This window comes from Cervus elaphus, chromosome 5, assembly GCF_910594005.1.
Source record: "Cervus elaphus chromosome 5, mCerEla1.1, whole genome shotgun sequence".
In the NCBI taxonomy this organism is placed as follows: domain Eukaryota; kingdom Metazoa; phylum Chordata; class Mammalia; order Artiodactyla; family Cervidae; genus Cervus; species Cervus elaphus.
The window spans coordinates 124,743,462-124,764,228 of record NC_057819.1 but is presented as its reverse complement, the minus strand read 5'-3'; the positions used below and the strand labels follow the sequence as shown (position 1 = coordinate 124,764,228).

The following is a 20,767-nucleotide window of genomic DNA, read 5'->3' as shown; positions in this document are numbered from 1 at the left end:
CCTGTTCACCATTCAGTCTGGGAGCTCTGTCATGGCAGCCCAAGTAAACGAACATATCCTCACACATGACCACATTCCCAAACCAGGTCAACCACAGAGCTTATTCAAAGTTCACCAGTTTTGTGATCTGACTTTGTATCCCCTGCATCTGGGCTTCTCAAACTATCTGTGGCAAAGGCTTCACTGTTCTACTTCAAATTTATTTGCAGATCCACATTTTTTTTTTAAGCTACAAGCATGGGATTATTGGAAAAGTGGAATAAAAAGACTTACAAAATACAAAGCCTGATTTCTTATTATTAGATTCAGTAGACACAAAAGTAGACAGAAAATTGCTCTTTCACTTTGACTGTGAAAGGTTCTAAATGAACACTCTCAATTTCTGTCCTCATCTTGCTGGAATCAGCAGCAGCTCACAGGTAGGCACTGGCTCTGATTTGGTTCGTGGGCTTCCCAAGCGGCACAGTGGTGAAGAAGCCCCCTGCCAGTGCAGGAGATGCAAGAGATGCAGGTTCAATCCCTGGATTGGGAAGGTCCCCTGGAGTAGGAAATGGCAACCTATTCCAGTATTCTTGCCCAGAAAAAAACACAAACAGAGGAGACGAGGGCTACAGTCCATGGGGTCGAAGAGAGTCAGACATGACTGAGCAACTGAGCACGCATGCACAATTTGGATCATAGAGACGTGGGTCCTGACCCAGGGTTGTCACCAGGCAGCAGCTGTGGGTTCAAATTCGGGACAGCCCTGTGCTCACCATTCCTGTATGGCTCAGTTTCCTCAGGAGACCTAGCTTAGAGGGTTATTGTGAGGATTAACAGAGATGACACATGTCAATCTAGAGATGAGAACCTTGGATAAGATACCTGCAAACACGTGTCACCCAGCTTTTCAGCTGGACCAGTCTCCAAGCTCTAAGTCCTACTTTAGAGACTCCAGGCCCACGGATGTCTCCCACAAGAGGTTGTGTTCTGAGTGTGTTGTTTGATCTTCATTGAACTTGGGTTTGTCATCTGATTGCTTGCAGGTCCTTCCGGAATGCTGGCATCCTGGTGAACCCCCACTGGTAGCTGCAGGTGGCCACACCCTGCGAGCTTCCTACAGTTCCAGCCGTTACTCAGCCACACTCAGTGACACAAGGTCACTCAAAAACACCATCTGTCCATATGCTACCTCCTCTCCCACCTCAAAGAAAAAAGAGAAAAATGATTCTATTCTGCCTCCATGTTTTCTCCCCTACACACACAGAGACACATGCACCACTGAAGTTAAGCTTGTCTCAACCTCTACTTCTAAATTAATTTTTCTTCCTGAGGCATTTGCTGACACTCCCTTTCTTTTCTTTGCCCTTCAGAACACAGATGTCTTTGAAAGCACCAGGCCTGGGAATACTTAATGTATCCTTGCAAATCGGATAAAAAAATAATAATTTTCTCTCAATCCATAAAAATCCCCGCTCGTCTGTTTGCCCTTTGAGTGGAGCTCACCATCAGCCCATGTGTCAACACAGAACAAAGTGAGGGTTCTATGGGATCCGATCCAAGGGCATAGCCCGGGTACCTGCCTGGCAGCGGGACCAGGAAGCACACATCAACTTCTGCGTGAGGCTGGCTCACAAACCCTCATGGCCCCCAGTAGACCATTTTGAGTCTAGAATCAGCGGGTTTGTATAAATCCATGTAGAACTTCTCACGCCTCTCTGCCCAGGACTTCTCCTTTAAGTCCCAAGCTCTTTACTGGGACTGAATGTGACAAGTGCACATGTGTGTCAGCACATCACACTGAGTGTGACGCTTGTCCCGCTTTCCCCTCCATGCCCCTGCCTGCTGCTGTCAGTGGTGACAGTCATTTACAGCCCTGTTACTGACGGCCCATAAGCTCTCAGGAAGGTTGACCATGTGCACACGAGGAGGACTGGGAATCCCAGGAGGCTGTCTCACCCACCCTGGACTTTTGTATCCACAGACTTCAATGCAGCGGGTACCAGGCTGTTTCCAGGCTCAACTCCTCCTTGCCCCCTGGAATGTTCATTCCTCTCTCTACCAACCTCCCCCAGTTCTGGATTCCCACTCCCACATTTCATCCTCTGGGCTCTCCAGCCTTCAGAGCCTCCACATTTTTAACCCCCAGAGCTCCTAAGTGCCTGACCCCCTCCTTTCCTCGAGACCTCTCTCCCTCACCTTGCCAAGCCTGGCTCCCACTTCCTCTTGTAATCTCTTCCTTCAGGCCTCCGGAGCCTCTAGGGAGACCCTCACTGGCCAGGCTCTGAAATAGCTCCCAAGACATGCGGCAAGGACTGCTTACTTTTAGGTTTAGATTTGAGGTCTGTCTCTTTCATGCTTGGTTTGTTCTTAAGACCAGTCTTAACAGTGGGATTGGTAGCAAGGGGGTGACACAGAAAGGATCTCAGGCAAAAGCTCCTGGTGCTGCAGCTGCCTCTTGAATGACAGATGACCTATGACCTTGGGCTGGGGTTTTCAAGAAGTCCCTCTTATAGCTTGAGGGCTCTGGCCTTCAGTTCTTAATTGGCCCATGGGTACATTCTTATCATTGTCTTTAAAATGAACCAATGACAGTACTTCTGGGGGTAAGGAACAAGTAGTAAAGGTGTCTAGGCTCACCTTCCTCCCCAGTAGTCTTAGAGGATACAGTAGGTAGAATGGTGTCCCCCAAAAAGGATATCTTGAAATCCTATCCCCAAATATCTGTGACAATGACCTTATTTGGACTTAGGGTCTTTGCGAATGTGATCAAGTTAAGATGAGGTCCTCCTGGAGTACAGGGGAGGGAGTGAGGGATGCTAATCCTTAGCCGGTGTCTTCAAAAAGCGAGGGAAAATGTGGGCACACACATACACACACACAGGAACGCACTGTGTCAAGAGACAGGGACAGACAGACGCCGAGGGGAGAAGCCATGTGGTGAGGCAGAGACTAGAACAAATGTGTCTGCCAGCCAAGCAACACCGGGACAGGCAGCGAGCACAGAATCTGGAGAGAGAAAATGGGGCCCTGCTGGCACCTTGATTGCAGACCTCCAGCCCCAGGGCTGTGAGAGAATAAATCTCTGTTGTCTTAAGGCTGCTGGTTTGTGGTTCTTTGTTGCAGCAGCCCCAGGAGCCTCCCACCGAGTGTCTGAATCAGGAGCCCCCCTGTGGGTTCCCCACCCTAAAGCCCTGGGCTCTAGGAGCGGCTGCTGATGCCTGCCACTCCTCTCAGACTATTTCCATCTGGGGAGCGGCCAGCAGTGTTTCCCTTCCAGCCCCTGAGCTGAAGCTACATCTGGAAACTCTTCTCACCCTTAATTGTTCTTAATGCTTTAACATACTGAGTGACTAATGGGCTCTAATTGGACAGCTCCGGTGCGAAGGGGGTGCTCTGACAGCGCCCTCTGCCACCCGCCCAGCCTCCTGGGCTGCTCACTCCCAGAGCTCAGAGGTCACCAACCAAAAATATCGGCCAACCCCTGCCAACAAGCAGTTTCATCCTTCAACCAGAGAAACACGAGGCACAGAAAAGGATAGCGGAAAAGCCCAAAGCATATGGGACAAAATATCACCGGTGCCACCAAGGTTTGTGACATCTGCCTGGGACAGACAGAGGGGTTCTTGGAGGCAAGTGTGTTTGTCGCCCATTCGTGTCCAACTCTCTGCGACCCTGTGGGCTGTAGCCCGCCAGGCTCCTCTTTCTATTGAATTCTCCAGGCAAGAATACTGGAGTGGGCAGCCATTCCCTTCTCCAGGGAATCTTCGTGACCCAGGGATCGAACCCAGGTCTCCTGCATTGCAGGCAGATTCTTTACTGTCTGAGCCCCCCAGGGAAGCTCTTGGAAGGAAATCCAGCACTAGTCAATTAGGTGAATGTTAAAGAGCCTGGAAGATTCCAGCCACAGAGAAACAGGGTCCAGGCCTTCCTCATGCAATTAGAGGAAAGGAAAGGGGACAGAGAGAGAGAGAATGTATATAAGGAGAGGGTTCCAGACTCCTCCCCCTCCCTCATGGGCATATCCCCAGAATTTGTTCTAGCCGCGAAGGTTCAGAAGCAAGGATTAAAGGTGATCTCAGTACCCTCCCAAATCTTCTTTTCCAAAATACATTTAGCAATAGAAGAGCAACCACCGGTATTTCTAGAAAGATTCGTCTTTCCAAAGGCTGGCTTCAGCTAAAGTCTTCGAATTAAAATATCAGACATGAGAAGCAAATAAGAGGTGATTCTACAAGAAGGGAAAAACACCAGCCTCATCGTTCAGGTGGGTATTACCTGTTCCACCCAGCAGCCACCGGGACTTCCTCATGCGTGGCAGGAATGTATTAACTGCAAGTGTCAGAGAAACATCCCATTAGCTTCTGGTGTAACTAGATAAAGTCACGCTCTCCGTCTCCCCACCACCGGGGAGACATTTACCTCAATGCTCCAGAAAGCTCCATGTGCATTAATATTGCTGATGCGGGCAGCCTTTGCTGCAGCTTGGCCCCCCGAGGGTGCCATGTGATGGATTCCAGTTTAACAGCTTTTAAAAACAAGCAGACAAGAGATGAGCGTGATGGATGATGCAGGAAGCACGCTCATTCGGGAATGATTTATGGGAAGTCGCATGTTGCCCCTCAGGGGTCCATCCCCTGGGGTGGGGGCCGGGGGTAGACAGACGGGTTCTAATGTTGTTGGGGGGGGTGGGAAACAGCCCAAGCTGCCAGCTGCACAGACACGACACACCCACGCCTGACCCAACACGAGTGTGGCAGCCCCTGCTTCGGTCACACACTGTCCCCTGTGCTGGAAAAGGTGCCACTGGCCCAACCCAAAGCCACTCTTTCTTGGATGAAAAGAGTAAACCCTGGTGTGGACTCTCCCCTGCCCCCTGCAGGTTTTAGGAGCACCCCTCAAGGGACTAGAGGTCAGAACCCTCAAGGAGTTAGAGGTCAGACTTTGTTCATCTCCAGAACAAAGATGCTCCCCCACCCCAAAAAACATCTGGAGAAGAAACAGCCAGCTGCGCCCTCTGTTCATGTAAGCGACCATAACACACAGCACCAGGCCTTGGAAGGAGTCAGACTGTCCAAGAAGGGTGAAGACAGGGACGGGAGAGAGAAAGCGGAGGGTCACGGACAGAAGAGCGGGTGAGGCCCGCAGCGAGTGTCCGTCCCCCATGTGGGCAGGTGGGTTCCCTCCCCATTGATCTGGAGCACCCGTCTGCCCCAGCCTGTGCCCCTGCATGTGAGAGACAAATCTCACTCTGTGGCAGATTAATATCCACCCATGTTTTTAATAAGGACTCAGAATTTACTATACAGTAAAATCCAAATCAAATCCTTATTTAAAGGATGAGCCTCCGGATGGGTTATAATTTATGGGATACTTTCCAAGGCAGAAGAAGGGAGCCAGGGATGGAACGATGGCTAGGAAGGAAACAGCTTTCCCTCCGTGCCCTGGGCCAACCGTTTCTGCCCCTACTTGACCTCCAGGCTCCATCAAGGACACACCTGCAGTGACCAGGAGATACACTCAACAGTCCCGCGTGCCACCGAGAATGGAACAGCCTGCTCACCCGAGCCGAAGGCTCTTCCCTGTAGTCTCTGCATCACTGATCCCAGAGCACCCCTGGGGAGCACTTTCTCCAGGAGACCTTCCACTGTGAGAGGGCGTGGAAGATGTATATTTGCAGGGCCCTATGTTAGCATCTGCTATTCCCCAAACCTCCCTCTCCTGGGTTGACTTTTCTCCAAAATGTCTGCTTCTGCTGCTCATGACTAAGTCATGGATGAGGGGGCCGCTGGGAGGGAGGAGCCAGTTGAGATGCCTGTTGCCCTACCCTTCATTTTCTTTCTGGACCTCAACTCTGGATGTACGGGCAACACCCGGATAGTAGGTTTGGCAGCCCCCTCTGAAGCTTGCATCTGGATCCCATTGAGAAAAGCAGGGGGCACCACCGCTGGGTGGGAGGGTGCAGGGGTCAGCAGCTAGCACCCCGATCACTGATGACTGTGCTTGGCCCTCTCCCGTCACGAGGCCCGCCCCCCACCTGGAGGTGATCAGAAGGTGATACAGAGCCCAGTTTCCTCTGCAGGCCTCACACTACTCAGGGCGAACAGGACACCAGGGTCTTCCCTTTGATGCATCTCTCACCTGGACTTCACCCCACTGGAAGGGAGAAGAGCCTTGATGCACATTTCCTGTTTCACAACTGTAAGAACACCTTCAGAAGCCACAAAGGGTCCAGAAAGGGCATGTGCACCCAGAAACAGCTCCGGGTGGAAAAGGAGCTTGAGTAGCCAGCCCACCCAGCCCCAAATGCCCGGACCAGCCATCAGGATCGGCCAGTCTGGTACTTTCAGCTTCTACGACGCCAAGCACTTACTGTTTTAGAATACTGGTTCTCAAACCCACAGAAAGGCGAGGCAGCTGGGCCCTGCAACCTCCTTCAAGGAGGCTTCAAGCAAGAATTATCTTCCAAAGATTCACGGAAAGCATAGCACTTTGAGTACTGCAAGTTGTTCTAGCAAAACTGAGGCAGTTGTGCAAACCTGTGAATTTGCAACCACTTGGTCAGAAGTGCAAATGTCCTTGAGACCTGCAGCTAAAAGTGGGGCAGTCTTGTGGGGGATGGGCCCTACACCTGTGAAGCCAGGGTTAACCTACAGCCCAGCGACTGGAGGAGGGAGCCGGGCAATCATGAGTTCCCTCCAGAGCCAGATGAAGGCATCGGAGCCCATCCCCGGGCCGCAAGGGAAAATGCACAACAGGACAGGGAACCATGCAAAGGGGTCAGACTCCCACCTTGGCCACCATGGCATTTCGTGCTGACACTAGACGGTGGACCCAGTGCCCTGACCACCCTCCTTCCTGGGATAACCACTCGCCACCAGGCTGATGGGTTTCAGCAGCCACTCCTTACAAAATCCCACCGAAGGCATTCCTGAGGTTCTGCAATTCTCCCCGTCCTCCTCCCTGAAGACACAGAAGACCCCACAATCTGCAAACTAGAGCCAGCAGAAGGTCCCTGTCGTTCCCTCACGTAAAATAAAATCTCGTGAAGATGCTTTTCCATCACAAATGCAAACTCCGAGGATGGGCGTGGTGGTGGGCAGGCGCGGCCTTACCTGGGAGTGGCGGGCGGGGTGGTTCTGTGGCAGCAGGGAGGCCCCCTGGCGTTCTTTCTGGGGCTCCCCTGGGGATGGAGGGTTACTGGGGAGGAGCGAGTATCAGCAGGAAAAGATTCAGGGTCTCAGAGGCAGCTTTCCAACCTGAAGGAAAAGAAAAGGAAAAATGTAAATGCCTTTGAAGCCAACATCCCTTTTTTTAATATATAAAACAAACACTGGTGTTAATAAACAAGAGAAGAGACAGCAGCTTTGAGGCCAGTTTGTTGCCACCAGGGAATCAGGGGAACCTTGTGAAAAACAAATCATTAGAGCCGGACTGCTGCCCAGGGTGGGACGTCTTCTGTGGAGCCCTGCGGCAATCCCCCGTGATTCTCTGACCCCACTGTGCCCATCTCACCCCACTTGGTCTCATCCCCCCTGCTCTCACCCCCCGCCTCAACCCAGTTCAGATTTCAGGACCCATGGCCACACCACCACCTCCAGCAACTGCCTTGTCCTTCTCGTTCTAACAGATTCCCCTGGTGACTTCACTCTCCTGATGCATCCCCCCAACGGTGTCCTGTTTCACTGGGAGGCAACACCCAGATTTGCTACAATGGCCTGCAAACCGGGTCAGTCCAGGTTTGGGGACTCTGAAGCTTACACGGTTTGAGGGAGGGTATCCTTTTCTAAGAAAATAAGACAAGGTGGTGGATGCAAAAGTAAGGTGCAGGGTCTTACCCGGGGTTCCACGGGTGCATAGTGCAAGTCGCTCAGTTGTGTCTGACTCTTTGGGACCCCATAGACTATACAGTCCATGGCATTCTCCAGGCCAGAATACTGGAGTGGGTAGCCTTTCCCTTCTCCAAGGGATCTTCCCAACCCAGGGATCAAACCCAGGTCTCCCGCATTGCAGGCAGATTCTTTACCAGTTGAGCCGCAAGAGAAGCCCAAGAATATTGCAGTGGGTAGCCTATCCCTTCTCTAGCGGACCTTCCTGACCCAGGAATTGAACCAGGGTCCCCTGCATCGCAGGCAAATTCTTTACTACTATCAGGGAAGCCCTATGGGTGCATCACTTCATGGTAAATCCTCCTCTACCCACAGGACCCTTGCTACTGCAGCCTCCTGCTGTACCACTGGCCCCTCCTCCGACCATGCCCACTCCCCGCCTCCCACACCCTCTGCAGTCCCCAGGCCTCCCAGCTGTGCCCCCACACTCAAGCACGCCTCCCCCTCCCACCGCCCCCACCCCACATCACATCTTTCTACCAGCTGTTACACGGACTGCACTCCCCTACCTAAACTGGGGTTTGCCCCCACGAGGGATTCCATTACATGACACTTCTCCACAGAGGTCATCTGGAAACCATACATCTCATCAGAAGTAACCACCATCCCGTTAGCACCCCTTCCTCCTTTTCCCCATGAATTTTCCCAGAAATTATTGAATCCGCTGTCACACAGATTCACTTGTTGCCTGTGGTCGTTCTTTCCCCTCCCTCAACCTGGAATGCTAACTTCCTGCGGGCAGACACTTGATCTGTTTTATTCAATATATCTCCAGTGCCTGGAACATGCCTAGCACAAAGCTGGAGCTCACTCAGTATTCATCGAGCGAATGAATAAACAACCCCCAACTTTTATTCTCCTGTTTCACACTCTTAGATTTACTTAGAACAGTGTCTCGTATCAGTCTTTAGAGCAGGAATTCCCAGGAAAACAGAAGGAATCTGGTTGTTTGTGTTTATTCTGTTGGTGGTGGCTGGTTGGGTTTTGTAGAGGGTAGGAGGCACCTGGGCCTTGGAAGTCTTTTGTTTGCTTAATTTATCTCAACCCAGTGAGTGTGCGATTAGGCAGACAGGACACAGAAACCATTTAGAGGATCCATCCTGATCAGTCCGGAAAGACTGGCTTTGGGAAGGGCTTGTGAGGTCATGTTGGCCAGGGGATGGTTCAGCTCTGCCACTCCCGCCCCCAGTGAAAAGACTCCCATTGGCATGCCCCCAGAAATCCCACAACAGAGCTTTGAAACATAATAAAGAAAAAATTGTCAGTTTTTTCCTTTCCTTAAAATCCAGTTTCTGCAGAGAGACACCTGCTCCATCCCAAATGGCAGGGCCAACCACACAGAGTGCTGCCAACTGCAGAGAAACACCTGGGCACCCCCCCCCCCTTCCAGTGGCCATCCATGCCAGGCGTGGAGCCAGGACCTGGGCATGGAGGAGGCCGGGAACAGTCCTGAGCTCCACAAGCCACTTTTCAAGGGGAAAGAGAAGTGCATGATCTGATTCTCCCAGGTCAGTGGGCTCCATGCAAGGAGATGGATGGCTGGGGGAGAGGGGCTGGGGGAGAAAAGGGGCTCAGGTGGGAGTGGAGGGAACCCACATGGAGGGAGCTCCAGGTAGTGACCTCAGCTGTTGGGGCGAGAAGGCAGGTAGGCCGGCTTCTCGTATAACTAAATGCTTGATTCTCAGCAGCCAGGACAAAAGGCAAGGGCTGGCGTTCATTTTCCACCAGACCTGCTGGATCGGGAGCAAGATGGGGCTGTGGATGCGGCCCAGCCAGGCCCACGCCCCGCACCCCTGGTACCTAAATCCGGGAAAGAAAGTGACAAAGGAAAGGGCACAGAGACGGGGGGACAGAGCAGTAAGAATCCAGGGACGTCCCCAAACTCCTCCAGTCACCAGCACCTTGACTGTCATGTTCGATCCTCCAATCCGGGCCACCTTCTCCAGGGTCAAATCCCTGTCCCCCACCTGCCCAACACCCCGACTCTGCCCTGCACACAGTGCCTGCTGAGACGGGCTGAAGGGGCCCCCTCCCCCGCTCCGTGTGTTTTCCTCCACCCGAGCTGGATGGGAGATTATCTAACAGCCCGTCCCTGATTGCAGCGGCACATTTGCCCTCACTCCTCAATAGGAAACACCATCCATCACCCATGGCACAGAAGCCAAGCCCACAGTTTTGGGGCCCACAGAGACCACCCAGGTGGGGAGCCCTGGCTCCTGGGGAAGGAACTGGTCCCTTCCTGCCCACAGAGCCCAGCAGCGGTGGTGGTGGGGGAGGAAAAGGCCAAGCCAGGATGAAGTCGCCAGGATGCCTCTCTCAAGGCCCACATGATTGGCTTGATTGACAAGGCAAAAAGCAAAGAGGCCAAGCTGCCCAGGGCGGGGCCCAGGGTCAAGGCCACAGCCTGTCATATCAGACTCTGGACTCTGAGGAGAAAGAGTCGGACTGGCCACAGGAGGGAGCTGCATCTTCCTCTTTCTTGCGCCCCACCATGTGCCACGCTCAGTGCCAGGCCCCTGTGGTTCCAGCCTCTGCCAGGGCACACCCTGTGTAGGAGGCAGGCAGGGGCCTCCAGCTGCTGCCCTACAACCTGCCAGGCCTCCTGACCCCCGACCACTGCAGGGAGGGAGGGGGTGTGGGGGCCTCTGAGGCCCCACCCCACCCCCCCACGCCCCCTTCAGAACCCCAGGGTCACTGGGGCACAAGGGTTTACTGCTGGCCAGGACGCTTCCCTGCCCCCTCTACCTGCTTCGGGATCCACGCTCCTGGCATTAGTGGTGGAGGTTTTCAAAATAATTTGGGGCTCGACAGAGGCCTATTTCCTGGGAAGGCTGGATATGATATAGAAAAGGTCTTGGATCTGGAAAGGACCAGGCATGGTCCTGCCAAGGGTGTGGGCAGGCAGCCTGGGCAGGAGGGAGGGCTGAGTCTCAGAGGACAGTAAAGAGCCCATTCCCACTGCCAGCCAGCCCCCACCCCGACCACCACCACATCTCAGCTATGGATTGAAGTCTCCCAGGCCTGTGCCCCAGTCTGACCACTCCAGCCCACGGTGGCTGCTGAGCCAGCCCAGGCCTCAGCTCTGTTCCCAAGGTGGCCAGAGGCTGGGGGCTGCCTTTGTTACTCCAGCCCCAAAAGGCCTCCTGTTGGGTTCTTGTCACTGGAAAGAAAAGATGGAAAAATAAACACCTGGACTTTTAGAAAGTGTCTTCTGCAAAAAATAAACCAACACAGAAAGGGGCCCAGGCCCCACTGGAGGCTCCTTCTAGAAGACACTGCATGGATGACACGGTCCTCTGGCCACCCTCAGACTCCAGCCCTCCAGACGAGCAGCTACACAGCCTCCAGCTCTGCCAGGGACCAGGCAGTCGGCCCCTCCATTCCTCTCTGAGGGCTCCTGTCCTCTGCCCCCCGTGGGGCTGGACACTGTCCTGAGGGGCTGAGCAGGGGTGTCGGTCTAGGAGGAAGAAGGGAGGGGGGTGAGGGGGGTGAGGAGGTGGGGAGAGATGAAAGGACTGGAGGAAGGATGAAGGGGGAGGGAACAGACAGGGAAGGAGGGTTGAACCATCATCACTGAAGTAGGACTGAACAGAGTCCCATGAGGGCAGACTGGTATTGACCTTTGCTCACCATTGCTCCTGGCACCTGGCCCAGGGCTGCACACAGTAGGTGCTCGGCCAATATTTGTTAAGTGAACAATGAAAAGAAGGAGAAGGGAGGCGCGTCTGGATGGGCAGTGTGCACAGGAGTAACGTTTCTCATTAAAATTCCCAGCCAACCTGAAAACCGACAGGTGGAATTAACTGTTCTTAATTATTGCCTGTCAGTGGGATGGTCTCCGACTCCCAGAGGTAGAATGACCTTCACGTTCTACACAGCAAAGCCAGCAATCCAAACCCACCCAAGACCCCCAGGCTCACAGTTTCCTGCAGAGAGAGGTCCAACAGCCAAGCAGATACTCTGGATTCGCTTCCAAACCTCCAAGGTTCACTTGGGCTTCAAGGCCCAAGGACAGGATTGGCGAGACAATAGTCCTTTGTAATGTACAAGTTACCTGAGGAAGAGGCTTTATTTACAGGACTCAGGTGGAGGCAACCCAGAGAAGCAGAGACAGCCGGTGAGCTAATATGGAGCCCTCCCCAGAGCGCCCTCACTGGGCCGCCCGCCAGCACACAGCACCACTGGGCATCGGGGTATGGACAACGGCGCCCCCTCTGGGCAGATGTGGCCCTGCAAGTGCAGCCCTTCATCTCCTCAGAGCAAGGCACAGGACACCTGCCCCCCAGGACAGACTGGCTGACTTTTCTAGAGCCTCTGGGGCATCGGGGCAGAAAGAACATGGAGCATGTTCTCCTCCAGCTAGCCCCATCTCTGACCCACTGTGTGACCCGGAACAAGCAGAACTAATGGCCCTGACCCTTTACCCCCTTGACTCGTCCAAAGAGCCTCCTGTGTGCAGACGCACGCCCAGGAGCGGGATGCTCCATGAGTTGTTGTGCCTGGAACATCACCTGACTGGCTCCTCCCAGAGGTACAGGGGTAATACATTCAGAAGGCTTTGCACTAAATCAGAGGCATTTTCTCCTAATGCTTCAAGGAGCCAAATGACCTCTCAGGGCCCCCAGAGCCAAAGGCCTCTTCATAAAGGTCAGTCATGAACCCCAGGAGCCACCTAAGGCAGTGGGGTGGGGGCAAGATGGAGTAGAGGGGACTCCATTGGTAATAGCCAAGGTTTTCCCAAAGGACTCTGAAATCTTCAGAAATCAAGTTTTGGGGCTTTTATTGTACCTTGTTTGGTTGTTTTAATGAGGATACTAATACTGCCAGAGATGTGCCAGCCTCCTTGCGCGGCTTCCCACAGGGACTCCAGAAATGGAAGCTGCAAAATCCCAGCGGACTCAACACACACATCTTAGAAATGGGCCTTTCTCCCCAAACCACACATTCCTGCTGCATCTCATTGCAGAGGAGGGAGGCCTTTAGTTCTCCAGTTTGGCCTGGTAGGAAGTAAAAGAAGTTCAGAGTAATGGCATAGATTTGCCATAGAAACAGAGAGAAATAGACTGGTGGTTACCAGAGGCAGAGGGTGGGGTGCGGGAATGGCGAAGGTAGTGAGTAGGGACAAACTTCCAGTTAGAATATGAACACATTTTGGGGGCATAACACAGCATGGTGACAGAGCTATGAAGTGAAAGTGAAAGTCTCTCAGTCATGTCAGACTCTTCGAGACCCCATGGACTGTAGACTGCCAGTCTCCACTGTCCATGGAATTCTCCAGGCCAGAGTTCTGGAGAGGGTTAGCTGCTCCCTTCTCCAGGGGATCTTCCCAACCCAGGGATTGAACCCAGGTCTCCTGCATCGCAGGTATGTTCTTGAAATTTGCTAAGAGTAGATCTTAAAAGTTCTCATCACAAGAAAAAAAATGTATCTATGTGATGGATATTACTAGGCTAATTATGGTGATCATTTTGCAATAAATGCAAATATCAAATTATTATGTTGTACATCTTAAACAATGTTATATGTCAATTACATCTCAATAAAACTGAGAAAAAAATTCAGAATAATGGCAGAGATTCAGTATTCACTTTTAAAAACCATCCAAATCTCCAAACCAAACAGGGCTGTTATCCTGCTGACTATAGTTTGTTGCTGTTTTAGTCACTAAGTCATGTCTGACTCTTTGGCGACCCCATGGACTGTAGCATGCCAGGCACCCTTGTCCATGGGATTTCCTAGGCAGGAATACTGGAGTAGGTTGCCATTTCATTTTCCAGGGGATATTCCTCACTCTGGGATCAAACTTGTGTCTCCTGGCAGGCAGGTTCTTTACTGCTGAGGTACTAGGGAAGCCCCCTGCTAACTATGAATGCAAGCATGCTAAGTCGCTTCAGTTGTGTCCAACTCTTTGTGACCCTATGGACTATAGTCCACCAGGTTCCTTTGTCCATGGGATTCTCCAGGCAAGACCACTGGAGCAGGTTGCCATGCTTTCCTCCAGGGGGCCTTCCCAACCCAGGGATCAAACCCATGTTTCTTTTGTCTCCTGCATTGGCAGGTGGGGTCTTTACCACTAGTGCCCCCTGGGAAGCACCCCCTGCTAACTATACCCATTTGTTAAACTGTGGGGTCCTCATTCACTTGCCTGCAAGGCACTGTTTTCCTTCCTTATTTTTCTCTGAAACCTGCTTCTCTCTGTGAGCTAGGGTCCTTTCTCCCATCTTCTCTCTTCAGTCTCTCTCAAGGCATCTCTCAGGGATGCTGACGGCATTCCCCTCAATTTCTCATCACACCTATTCCTCCTCATTCTGCTTCCCCCAAAACATGAGCTAATAACCAAAACCAGAGCTTGAAATGAGACTCAAGCTAAGAAAGCCAAACTTGCTATTTCTTTAACCAGGAGAAGAACATGAAGCATCACATTTCAGTTGTAAAGATTACAGAGGATATGTAATATTCTGAATAAATGAATTTCCTCCTCCCATTTTTAAACCACTCGTGTGAAACCAGCTCTGTTCCTGACTCCCCTCATGCCTTATGAATACTGTCTCTGGCAAAAATAATTTGGGTTTTATGATTCTGGCATCTAGTGGGAGTCTGTGACAATTTTACTGTAGCCCCACTGCTGTTGCTTCTTCTTTTTTTAATACCAGTGTGTTTTAATAATAGTGTACCTTTAGGTATTGTTGAAACGCTACATTATTCAATGTAGCCGACGGGAATGGGAAGGGCCTCGTGTAATTTATGTGTCCCCGGTGCTGTGTTTAAGGCTTGTGAAATGGAGGGGTGTCATTTGGGAAGCAATTTTCCCCAAGGTCGAGGAAAGCAATTTCTGGAGGAGCGGCTGGAAACTGTGTGACCTGACTGACAGCCAGGCTCAAGCTGGGGACTTAGAACCCCTGACGTGAGGCTGGGACCAGTGGCCAAGGGACTCCACGCCCCAACCCCAAAATGTTCCCAAATACAGGAGAACTCCAGTCTAGCTACTGCTGGCTCACTGGGGGCCTTGAGGGCGGCCAGTGCTTTCTTTCTCATGGAGCGCTGGACACACACCAGCAAGGTGGGCTGTGGTCGTTAGACCCAAGTGGTCTGCAAGGCTGGCTGAAAGGCTGGCAGGTGGGTAATTAATAGCTGAGTCTTGGGCAGTGGTGAAGATACCAGGGAGTCACGTGCAAGCACAAGCAACTCTCGATGAGATGGCCTTGCCAAGGGCATGATCCAAAGCCTTCTCAACCTCTGCTGCCCATTTCCCTGCTTCCCTCACCAAACCAGGGATGCCATGTCTAGGAACTGATGACCGAAACCCTGGAATAGTTAAGTAGGCCTGTTCCAGACTCAAGGGATTTCAGGTCATCTAATTCCCATGTTCTGGCCCTTCCAGAAAGCCACCATTCCTACACTGAACATCCATCAAGTCCCTCCTAGATGCTAGGGACACAGATCAGAGACACCACCCTGACACGCCCCCAAAGGACTTGCAGAGGGAGAGATGACGATATATCAAACACCTGGGCTGAAGTGGGCTAAGGGCTCACATGGGTGGCAAGCTCCACGGAGCAGACCTTCATCTCGCTTGGTGCCATGTTCCTAGAACAGTGCCTGACACGTCAGTCAGTCAGTCAGTCAGTTCAGTTGCTCAGTCGTGTCCGACTCTTTGCAACTACATGAATCACAGCATGCCAGGCCTCCCTGTCCATCACAAACTCCCGGAGTTTACTCAAACTCATGCCCATCATGTAGGTGATGCCATCCAGCCATCTCCTCCTCTGTCGTCCCCTTCTCCTCCTGCCCCCAATCCCTCCCAGCATCAGGATCTTTTCCAGTGAGTCAACTCTTCACATCAGGTGGCCAAAGTATTGGAGTTTCAGCTTCAGCATCAGTCCTTCCAGTGAACACCCAGGACTGATCTCCTTCAGGATGGACTGGTTGGCTCTCCTTCCAGTCCAAGGGACTCTCAAGAGTCTTTGCCAACACCACAGTTCAAAAGCATCAATTCTTCAGCACTCAGCTTTCTTCACAGTTCAACTCTCACATCTATACAGGACCACTGGAAAAACCATATCCTTGACTAGACGGACCTTTGTTGGCAAAGTAATGTCTCTGCTTTTTAATATGATATCTAAGTTAGTCATAACTTTCCTTCCAAGGAGTAAGCATCTTTTAATTTCATGGGTGCAATCACCATCTGCAGTGATTTTGGACCCCCCCAAAAAATAAAGTCTGACACTGTTTCCACTGTTTCCCCATCTATTTCCCATGAAGTGATGGGACCAGATGCCATGATCTTAGTTTTCTGAATGTTGAGCTTTAAGCCAACTTTTTCACTCTCCTCTTTCACTTTCATCAAGAGGCTCTTTAGTTCCTCTTCACTTTCTGCCATAAGGGTGGTATCATCTGCATGTCTGAGGTTATTGATATTTCTCCTGGCAATCTTGATTCCAGCTTGTGCTTCTTCCAGCCCAGTGTTTCTCATGATGTATTCCACACATAAGTTAAATAAGCAGGGTGACAATATACAGCCTTGACGTACTCCTTTTCCTATTTGGAACCAGTCTGTTGTTCCATGTCCAGTTCTAACTGTTGCTTCCTGACCTGCATATAGGTTTCTCAAGAGGCAGGTCAGGTGGTCTGGTATTCCCATCTCTTTCAGAATTTGCCACAGTTTATTGTGATCCACACAGTCAAAGGCTTTGGCATAGTCAATAAAGCAGAAATAGATGTTTTTCTAGAACTCTCTTCCTTTTTTGATGATCCAGCGGATGTTGGCAATTTGATCTCTGGTTCCTCTGCCTTTACTAAAACCAGGTTGAACATCTGGAAGTTCTTGGTTCATGTATTGCTGAAGCCTGGCTTGGAGAATTTTGAGCATTACTTTACTAACGTGTGAGATGAGTGCAATTGTGTGGTAGTTTGAGCATTCTTTGGAATTGGAATGAAAACTGACTTTTTCCAGTCCTGTGGCCACTGCTGAGTTTTCCAAATTTTCTGGCATATTGAGTGCAGCACTTTCACATGTGGCAGGTGTTAAATGAGTACGTTTGAGTGATGGAATGAAGGAGTGAAGTGCCACCAAGAGGGATGGGCAGAGGATGTGTGGAACCCAGAGCAGAGGCTCCTCCCTCATCCTGAGAGGGTGTTCTTGCTCCAAGAGGAGGTGCCAACCTTGGAGTGAGTGAGAGACTCAAGGAGAGGGGAGGCAGAGACAGCAGGTGCAGAGCCAAGCAAGGAGGAGCAGGCAAGATGTCCCTGGAAGGGATGCAAATAATGGGGCAGGAGGTGTGGGACTGGAGGTACTGAGGAGGACACTGGCCAGTAAGTCAAGAATCAGATCATGAAGCACCTTGAACGTCACACCAAGGACTTTAAAAGATCTCTTGAAGAATTTCAAGCAGGAAACGAGGCAGATGTGTGTCTTACAGATGCTTGCTCCCATGCCAATGTCAACAGGATGGAGGGAGTAAAAACCAAGGCAGGAATCTCAATCAGGAGGCTGTCACCAGGAATCAAGTGAGAAACTAAGATTTGGGAAAGGGCAGAAGGAGGTTGGTATGATGGAGAGGACTTAGGGAAGGTTACATCGAGGAGGTTTCAGCTGGATTGATAGTTTATAACCTACGCTTTACACTTCTGCATATGTTAACAATTGCATAATACAAGTTTTCCAGGCTTGTGGAGTTGGACACGTGTTCCAAGAGCCTCTGGTGTGTCGGGGGTGGGATGATATTTGGTAGACGGTTGGGTGCTGGGATCTAAGGCTTAGGAAACAGTCTTGTCTGCTTTAGAGATTGTGGCAGCCCACCTCCAAGGTGGCCCCTATAATTCTCACCTCCAGTCCTCTTACGTAGCCCCTGCTCACATCAGACCAGGGCTGGTCTGTGTAACCACGAGAACATGGCTGAAGTGATGGTGGATCAATTCTGAGGTCCTGTTATACTCACTCGGGAGGAAGCTGGCTGCCATGGCATGAGAACACTGAAACGGCCATAGGGAGTGAGGCCTTCCGCCAGCAGCCAACATGCTGACTGCAACCTCTAGAAAGACTCTGAGCTAAAAGCACTCAGCTCAGCCAACCCCAATTCCTGAATCCCAGAAACTATGAGCTAATAAGTGATTGTTGTTGGAAGTCACTACTTTTTAGTGTAACCCATTACAGAGCAATAGGTAAATAATCCAGGAATTTCCAAAATACAAATGGTGGCTGAAGACATGGCCATGGATAAGAACACCAAGTGAGAAGATGGCAGTACAGAACAGGCGATGAGAAGGAATACCTGAGACACCCCAGGAGTTTGTGGGAGAGAAAGGAGGAACAAGGACAGTCCCCCAAGAGAAGGAAGATGAGACTGCAAAATACCACAAAAGCCCAAGGAAGGGGTGTTTTCAGAAGGAAGGCAACAGATTCTTCAAAGAGGTCCAGCAAGATTGGACTTCTAAGGGACCCAGCTGTCTCCCACCATCTCCAGGTGAGACCTTCTCACTCACTGCTTCCTTGTGAGACTTCTGCCTCCATCCCATCTCTCATCCTCAAGTGGAAATCACATCTCTGAAAGGCTTTCCCTGACAACTCAAGCTAGCGTAGTCCCCAGTTCTGTGGTCACTCTCTCTTGGCGCTTGTTACAAACTAGTTATGTTTTGATTTATTTCTTTACTTAATCATGGTCTGCAAGAACTGGGAAATATCTGTTTTGTTCACCACTGTAAACCCAGCACCTGACATATACTAGGTTCTGGATATTTGTTGAATGAATAATCACATGAATGAACAAATGAATGGAAAGATCAAAACTCTGATTCTCACCTAGTGGCTCCAGACAACTGGTAGACAAACCATCCCTTCCCCCTTCCCCCCTCCACTTCACCACACCATGCTATAGGGGTAGGGCCCCTTGGCTGTGAAGAAAAACACAGTTGGATTGGGAGGGAGGAGGTGAGGAAGAGAGAAGACTCTGAAAGTAACTCGATGAGCTCTTGGGGAAGAAGCTGGAGGAAGTCCAAGTGGCCACCATATTTCCTCCAGGTGTTCAACAAACCTGGAGAGCCTGTGCCACGTAGACTAGGTGGTGGGAACCAAGGGTACATCCTGCATGGCCCCTCAGGAGTTCACAGTCTAGTGGGGAAGTGGGCAAACAGACAGAGGCACCTAAGGGGTGAGGCTGGGAGGGTGTGTCCCCTACCTTGCCACCTCCACCTGGGAGATCTTGGGCAAGTTGCATAACCTCTCCATCCTTCACTGGCTCACCCACGAGGGGCCATTCCCACCATACAGGTGGTGATAACACCACTTTCTGCCCTCCACCTGCAAAACACTGAAGCCTGGGTGAGAGCACAGGTGTGCACTGCCGTGATGTAAACAGGAAGTTGCCGTACACTCTGATGGATGCCACGGAAGGGATGCTCAGAGCACCGTGGACGCAGGAAGGGAGGGGGTATGACCGACTTTCTGAAGGAAGTAACAGCAGAGCCAAGCACAAAGAGTGGAGCAGAAACACAGGAAGGAGGTCAGGTGGGAGCCTCGCCAGCTGACCGAGGAGCCCTGAACGCAGGGAGGTGGCAGGAGAGACAGGACAGCTGGGGGCTGAAGGCCCCGAAAGGCCCACTGAAGAATCAGCTCAAACCTGCCTGCAGGGGAGTCCTTTGGCCAGTGGCATGTATCAGAAAGTCAATCCCTCTGACAGACACACTTAGAGAGAACCCACCTTAGTATCACGGAGCTGGAGGTCAGTGATTTCCATCAGAACTAGGATGGGGGAGAGTCTGGAGCAGACCAAGTAAGCCCCATCTTCAGGCCATGTCTGTTCACAAAGCAGACTCTGCGATTTGGGCCCAGGGTGAAGGGCAGCCCACTCCCCACAGTTAAGCCTCACTCTGCCTCCCTGGGTATTATCCAAAGCCCACCCCCAGGAAAAGATCAAAGCCACCTCTTCACACCTGTCCCCTTTCTTCTGCCCTCCTGCAGGCAAGGGACACCAGCTCAGAAATGCTCTACTGGGCAGGAACGGGGACAGGGGAGTTACCCCAGCACTGACCAGGTTTGGCTTCTTGCCGCTGGCACAGTGAGACCCTGGCCAAGCTATCTACAGGGCCTGATGGGAGGGGCCAGAAACACCCTCCAGGAAGGAATCCCTGGGCTTCAGGAGTCAAGGGACCGGGGAACACGGGGGCAAAGGGAGGTGTAGACGCAGCACAGGGGGTGGAGATGTGGAAAGGGGAGAGAGCACAGGGTGGGGCGATGGGCACAGGGCGCAGGGAGGTGTGGGAGGCCCACGGGGGCTGAGATACCTGGAGATGGGGTCACTGGGTAGGGACAGGCTGCAGGCACATGGGTAGAGTCGCAGAGGGTATAGACCTGGGTCGGGGGTGGAGGAGGTGGGATGGAGTAAAGGGACTGAGGGAGGAGCGGGGCTGGGAGGTCAGCGGGGAGGCGTGGGGGAGGGGTGCAGAAGGTGGGAACTAGGTGGAGGGAGTTGGGGAGGGCTCAGCAGGTAGGGTCGAAGGGGCTGTCTGGGGTGGGGGGGCTGGGGGGTTGGGGGGTGAGGATGAGACTCGTCCGCAGTTGCTGCAGCCCCTCCCAGGTGGGCCGGGCAGACAGCGCAGCAGCACCACTGGATCAGAGGTTCCTTCTCACTTATCTCAGTGCTGCCCCGCATCCGAGGGGTAGAAGCATATAGCATTTGGTAATAGGATTTCGACGTTGAACAGCTGACATTTTCTCCAGACTGGCTTTACATCACCAATGGAGGGGACCAAGATCTTAACAGGATTCTAAATCTTACAAAGTGGAGAGAAATGGAGAGGGCAGAAAGGGGGACTCCCAGGGCTTCCTCCCGAGGACACTTCGATGCCTGCATGGACCAGCATTTTGAGGTGCTGATGGGAGGGGTGCTAAGGACTTTGGGGGG

General features: G+C 51.9%; 1 protein-coding gene across 4 annotated transcripts in view; it reads right to left on the bottom strand.

The window, feature by feature from the left end:
* The window catches only part of RBFOX3 (RNA binding fox-1 homolog 3), a 429,808-nt gene that overhangs the window by 311,051 nt on the left and 97,990 nt on the right, over positions 1 to 20,767 (bottom strand). For all 4 annotated transcript variants that reach the window (XM_043905314.1, XM_043905313.1, XM_043905316.1 and 1 more), the window contains one exon: positions 7,095 to 7,238. The gene's annotated coding sequence lies outside the window, so the exon portion shown is untranslated. The remainder of the gene's footprint in view (positions 1 to 7,094; positions 7,239 to 20,767) is intronic.